General features: G+C 33.7%; 1 pseudogene; it reads right to left on the reverse strand.

Annotated features, from left to right (window-relative positions):
- Positions 1-669: 669 nt before the first annotated feature.
- On the reverse strand, positions 670-5,531 carry LOC123199228 (annotated as a pseudogene).
- Positions 5,532-7,677: the final 2,146 nt, after the last annotated feature.

Raw genomic sequence — 7,677 nt, forward strand, 5'->3', positions numbered from 1 at the left:
TATCACTTCAACTCTTAAAAATATCACAATTTTAACCAATTTTAAAATATTGCATACTCATGAGTCATTATGTTTTTAGAATCTCTTGCAAATTCACAACAAAAACTCTTTATCATAAACTCAGCAATTTCTCATTTGGTACCAATAACCATATTTGATAGAGAAGAAAAATGACAAAATCACAAAAATTAGATAGATCAAATTATCGCTTTTTTTTATTAAAGAGACAAATTAATTTTTGTTATTAAATAATTAAACTTGTTATCCCAAGCTTGATATTAAAAAAGTTAAATTTAAGTGAATAATTAGAAAATTGGCTACTTTACATTTTTAATCGAAGAACTCCTTGTAAAAGTATGATTCATGCTATCATACTCCTTGTAAAGGTATGATAAACTCTACAAACATAGTAAAGAAGCAGCAAATAAAATACAGAAAACTAGTTTATTCTTCTTTTCTCGTCTTTATGAAAATACTACTCTCTTATATACACTTATTTAAAGAATTTATGAATCTATAGATATCGAAATAAATTTACATACAAAGATGCAATTATTCTTCCACCAAGTACAATGACTAAATCTTTATTAACATACATTGGTATTTCATAATCAAATATCTTTTCAAATTCCAAAAACACAAGATCTTGTACAATACATAGTTTACTTGACAACAAATGGAGTACGAAGATTGTTGGCCTGTAAAAATTTACACAAGAACATTGCAACGATACCCCAAAAACATAAACCCTAAATATATGCTTTAAAAGTTGATAAAAATGAACATCATGCATCGAAAATTGGTTCACTTACAAACCTAACTTCGTCCAGGTAATAAGACTATTTATATTTACAATTTCTCAGGACACTTGTGGCAGCTTCAAAAATGTCAGCAATTTAAAGTATGCAGATTATGTTTGTAACAACAATGTCCAGAGTTAACTTTGATTGGGAAACGAAGTTCCAGCAATGATGATCTTCCGGAGAGATTAAGCTTGTTGATTTTTTCTGGTATAAGATTAGGCAGGTTTGCGAGGACAGGTGGCCCAAATTGAACTCTAAACTCTTAAGCATTGGAAGTACTCTCCTAGTGCAAGCAAGTCTCGAGCAGCCTGGCAAGTTGTTAGGATACAAGACAGCTGCTGTAATGTTTCTTGGCGAAGACGATCAACCTGTTCGGGCAAGAGCTTATAAAGTTGGTAAGATGTCAAGATGTTCCAAGTAAAACTAACATAGATCAGATCATACAAACCTGAAATTTAAAGAACCATGTTAAGCTAAGATCCATATTAGATTCTGTAACCACACTTAAGTTAGCAGAAAAGCGAAGCACTCAAGAAAAAAAAAACTACAGTTTTTCAGAGCATAACAAAAATGATATTTGATGCGAATCATGAATGCAAAAAAATAAAAATAAAAAATCACCAAAATAATGAATTCAATGCCAAGAAGATGTTTAAAATAGGTGTGATTTGTCTGGCATCTTGGGCTTGCAGAATTTTGGCCAGAATAATAACTCAGTCATCAGCTTGTTATTTTCCATGCAAGCAGCATAGTGCTTTAATAAACAGTTAGAAGTAGAAGAAAACTTCGATTTTGCAGAGGAATGCAAATTCAACTCATTAGAAAGTTTCTCAATATAAATCAGATGTGCTGACAAAGAACTAAGTGATGGGTCAGAAAACGGGTTACAGGAAACTATTGAAAGTTAAGATCAGCAATACTTCAGAAGAATCCAGAATAAAGCCATACTTGATTGAGCAATGATGCAGAATCTTACCTGGTTCACAAAGCTGACTTGAGCTTCCAACTTCCAACTTCTCCGTTGCAGTAGGTATCCTTGGGATGTAACCTCCTTCTACCAGTTGACCGGCAGTGACAGTTTCAGCAAGAGTTGATTGCAATAACTCCATGCCTAGAGTCAGAGCATCTTCGGTCTGCTGCCATGACTGTCTTAGATTATTAACTTCCATATATTGTGAATCGGTCAAGGTGTCAAGATGAGGAATGAGAACCTGTTATCAATGTCAGCCTATTAATCAGCGTTATTCTACCTTTGATGAAAGACTTAGAAAAGAATTCAATTAAGATGTGTGTGAAAGAGCAATATTGTGACACTCCTAAACAAATCTCATATCGATAAAACACTAGAGATGTTGCGTATCTTTATGTGCATATGAAATTGATTAAATAGTCTGTGAGCTCTTAAACCGTCAAGACACATTTTGGATTACAAAACCCAAACCTATGGCTTCTCTTCTTATTATCCATAACCACCTTCAACGGAGCAAATTATTTCACTTATTAAATAAATTGAAACATGAATCACCTTGAGAAGCTCAGAAGGACGAAATCCTCCTATCCAAAAGGAACAACGTTCAGCTGCTGTCTTCCACATGTCAGACATTATATAAATCCGCTTTTGCAGCGGTACATTTCATGCGGAAAAGTTCAAAATAGTGGCTCAAGCCACCCTCCTCTGGTATGTGAAGCTCTATATCACTAATATGGGCCTGCAAAGCAGACCTCAGTTCACAAATTTGCCTTGTTTGCTCTTCAACCCATTGTCCATACTCCATCTCAAATGCTGCAATTCCAGCACAAACCTCGGTGAAGACTTTTTGTTTAATGCAAGAAAATGAAATGACAAAAAGTAGTATTCTATAAGCAACAGGAACTACTGGAAGTCAAATTTCAAAGAACAGATTCAGCACATCAGAGATTATATACATAGCATCATTTTTCATGGAGGTGTCAAGTTTGCGAAGTGCTGGACGCTTGTGCTTATGGATGGCTGGAATCTATTGCCAGGAACATTTTTGAGAAATTGATTTATGGACAGCAACGACTTCAGTGCGGATGAAGAGGTGATATAAATTTTCTTAAGTACTTGTTGCAAGCACTTGAAATGATATAGGAAACAAAACTATGAAAAACTCGCAGGAGTCATGCTTTGAAGGGATCACGATTAAACAATAAATAGCAGGAGCGTAGCATGACTGGTGGTGGTAAGCTAGTAGTAACAAAATTTCACAAACTGTCTTAACATTATTTGCACACTCTTGGTTCCGAGATTCAGATACCGAAAAAATGCAATTAGAGTCATGCAATTCAGCAATACTTTGACAAAACTGGGTTTACAGGTCGAGAGAACCCCATCTGAGAACCTTCTATTCCACCACCTAAATAAAACCCTTGCAGTGTAGCATTCGCTGTACAAATATTTGAATGTAAATGAAAAATGATGGGAAAGGGTTTCTAGTGTCATAATACCGAGTAAGCAAGAAATAGAAATAGTAAATCTTCTCAATACCTGATGTCTAGCTCACTCAAGCTCCTGCTCCAACTGAACCAACTTTAATCTACTAGATTCTAGCTGTTGAACGCAGGTCTGTTAAAAAACACAAACTAAAAAATTCTAAAGCACTTGTTGCATGCTAAATCTGTTTCAAAGTAGGCCTCATCATACCTTTTTCTGCAACCGGCTTTTACGAGCAGCACCACGGTTTTGTTCAAGACGTCTTTGTATCTGCAGGAGTTTGTAACAAAGAAAAAGACTCACTTCATTTTGAAGGGAATATCATTTAATCTATTTAAAAACCATGCACAGAATTACCGACAACCTATGGGTAAAATTGATCGATTGAGAGACTGCAACAACCGAAAACACAAATATACAAGATCACAGAGCTATGACCAAAAGTCCCCGTGAACTAATGCACTAACTACCTTAATTGCATTAATACATGAACCATTTTACAAAAGTGTTATATATCAGAAGTTTCAGCCAACTAGGCAAACATAAAGCAACAATAATTTCAAAGAAACAAGGATCAAAGACTAAGAAGCCGAACAAGTGTTTGTGAGTCTGCTGAAAACAGAAGATGCAAATAAACATGTACAATAGCTAAAATGAACTAGAAAAATATGGCGGGGAAAAGAGGGGAAGATAACATGGAGGAGAAAAATAGTGTGTACCCTTCTAATTTTCAATGGAAATCTTTCATCCAACTAACAAATACATCCACCCAGCACAAATAAAATTCATATAAAAAAGAACCAGAGGTAAACAAATGACCAGAAACACAATCGAACTTACCTTATCCAAAGGTTTACTTGCTTCTTGTTCGTACTTGTCGGAAGGCAAGAATGTTCCACCTCCCTCCTATCAGAAGAAGTAGAGTAAATGTCAATAGTTTGCACCTGAGTGTCTAGTTTTGTATCCACCTCAACGATCATAGGTGTTGATGTGTTTGGATTGCCATTACTTTTAAAGTTTTCTCGCCATCTGGCAATTTGATGGATGGGCTCATAAATTCCAAATCTACTTGGGGTGACAAATTGGGTGAACGGAGAGTTCATGCCCTTCGAACTTAAGATGGGATGCAGCTCCATTAGCTTTTGATATAAAAAAGCATGCAAGATAAAACCATAAAGACAAATAGGTGCAAAATTGATATAAATGATATCTGAGTTTGAGGTCTAAATTTGAACTGGAGCAAAATCAGCCTAGCAGGATATCAGATTGACTTGAGTTCCAAAGCATAACAGCCCGAGTCATGGAAACCTTTGAAACTTGCTCTACTTACACAGTAGCAACAGACTCTAATAGTTAAGTTCTGACTTAATTTGATTCAGATCTGAGAAGACTTCAATTTAACAATAAGCTGTATCTATTGTAAATGAAATCAACAGAAGATGAATTGTTTGTAAGTGTGCAAAAGGAGAAAAGCAGATGCAGTATGTAGCAATCTAAGCGATGAAAGTCAAATATCATAAGTTGAGAAAGAAAAAGGCTTTAATTTAAATGCAACAGCAACAAGAACAAGATACTGGTTTTCCATTTCTTGGTCTTCATACTTATGATTAGAATCAGGCAGTCACTAACATCTAAAATCAAAACAGAGGAATTCTAAGACTAATTTTCTTTCATGATAACTAACATGCACATCACCAGTTACTTCGAGTAACGACTGTATAACAGGTGCCTCTTCTTCCGTTAATGAGCATTGGACGCCTAACAGTAGGATAACAGGTTCCGTTTAACTACCTCCCAGAGCAAGCTTGAACCGGATACTAAATTAGATACAGTCTTCTCCTTACAATCTTTCCTGCTTCACAGATAAATCATATATCAAACGCCAAAGGGAAATAACATCGAGAAAACCAAAGGCAACAAGTATATTCCTGAATAAGGTGACCATCTATCTAAAATTTCATATGATCTCAGAAAATTCTCCCACTGATCATGTTCCTTACAGCAATTTATATAGCACTTCAAACAGTCATTAAAAGAGCAACTTACAGTATTCAACTTCTGGTCTCTATCCACTGATCTTGCTTATCTTTTCAAATCATCATCTTTGACATACAAATAAAATCACTCCACATATTTGCTCAAAATATTACGATTTTATGTACAATAATTAAGTAACAATTAAACCTTCTCCAATAACAGAGGATGTTTCATATGATTTTTTTCATCAAGTCAATTGTTAAATTCGATATGAATTACTTAATGGTGATTTTTTAAAGACCTTATTCCCTTCTATTTTTATTTCTTGATAAAAAAAGTAAATAGCAGTGTCGCTTCTATTTTTATTTCATCCTATATTCCCTTCTTTTTCTAAACATCCAAGAGGGAAGGGAATATTTGCGTCTACATTCCCAACCCAGTACACATATAAGTAAGAGTTCATCATCACTTGACGATAGTAGCAGACCCAAAGTAAAATTTAGTGGGATCAACGTGGAATAAAAACAAAATATAAAAGGGTCAATTAAGAAATAATAAAATCTAAGAAATTTCACATAAAATTTTAGGAGATATATCAATATCCTCTCCCTCTCTATATAAAAAAACAAATGCTAACATAATGTGTGAAGTACATATAATAATAAATTTTAGTTCAAATCCAGGACCTTTAAAATGGTTTAAAAACTCACTATAGCATAATTAAGTATAAAAAGTAAACAGAATATAGTAAATATCTTAGAAAATCTTAAAGCCTAAACTATATGACACCACCATCTGATTACTGAAATGGATTAACACTTGATCGATTGCACCTTCTTTGTAGTATGCAAACTCTACTCTGCCATCATTGTGCATGCTCTCTCCCACAAAACTGCCATGAGAACTCAACTAGAAACCAGCACACTGAATAGCATCAGGGAACTACACAGCGTAGACAGAAAGTTAGCGAGTAGTTCAGAAGTCAACATTAACTAAATGCATCAGCCATCGTTTTACCATATGAAAGAGGACATGTGAACATAAAGGGAATCTTATCAACCGGTTCTGACCTAATATAATGAGCTCATGGACTTTGTACTTACTTCTGATTTTCTGTAAAAAGAGGATCTTCAGGTTTCAATGGTACAACATATTTGTCAATCGCATAAAATAGTCTGTAAAATACAATGAATATTTCCATCAATAATAATTATAATACCAAAACAGCATAGACTTATTTTATTTCTACATGTGACAAATTGAACAACAATAGATCAGTTTTAGTAGATTATGAGTTGAGATCACTGTATAACCCTTTTTTTTTTTTTTAATAAAAAGATAAAAACCGTAATCATGTGAAGTTCATTAACAGGTGGAGTTATATACAAAATCTTGATAAACCAATTGAAACATACAAGACATCTTTGAAACAAAAGGGAAATAATTAAGAAAAAACCATAGGCCACAATTAAAGGATGCCTTATAACAATGTTTAACATGTAAAACATAAAAAATATATATATATATATATATATATATATATATATAAAATAATTATTATTTTAGATAAAGAGTTAAATGAACATGAGAAGTCAATGAAAAGAGTTGAAAGAAGATTTGCAAGTTAAAATTTGACTAAATAAATAAATTAAATTCATTGTTTGAGTCCACTTACCATGTAGTAGAAATGCCTAGGCATTGTCACATATTTTGAGGGCATAAATATGAGAAAGACGTTTACTAGTTACCAGTATGTATTGAGGCCATTAAAAACTATACAAAACAAGGCTTCATAATATATATATGTGTGTGTGTGTGTGTATCTTTTTTGACATTTAATTTAATCCAACTTACAGTTCATAATACGTCCATCGCTTGTATATTTCTGAATGAGGAGACTATCTGTCTAAAATTTCATATGATCTCGCCAAACCATCTATTTTGTCATGTTTCTAGCAGCAATTTAGACAATACTTCAAACAGTTATTAACAGAGCAATTTATAGAATTCAATCTCATATCTCGTCCACTCTTGCATCTCTTCTTAAATTGTCATCTTTGGCATACAACAAAGTCACTCCACATTTTTTCACCGGGCTTTGAACCCTACCATTCTTAGTTGAATGATCAACAAAGAACCCAATGTCACTCTGGCTATTCAAATTAAGTTTGCGCAATTCCATGGATGTGGTAACATAATTAAAACTTATGAATACATGATCTGACTCAATAACTTTCTCAACTTCAAGAAACTCAGCCTCAAATGTTATCGATCCAACAAAATGGCCAAAGAAAATGCTCTCTCCATTAACAATCAATTGAAATCCAACATTAACAGTTCCAACTTGTTGATAGTCTTGTAATGATACAACAACACACAAGGCAAAACCGATTAAGTTATCATTGACCCAACCTTCTGGACACTTTATAAAAGATTCATTAC

This window comes from Mangifera indica, chromosome 16, assembly GCF_011075055.1.
Source record: "Mangifera indica cultivar Alphonso chromosome 16, CATAS_Mindica_2.1, whole genome shotgun sequence".
In the NCBI taxonomy this organism is placed as follows: Eukaryota; Viridiplantae; Streptophyta; class Magnoliopsida; order Sapindales; family Anacardiaceae; genus Mangifera; species Mangifera indica.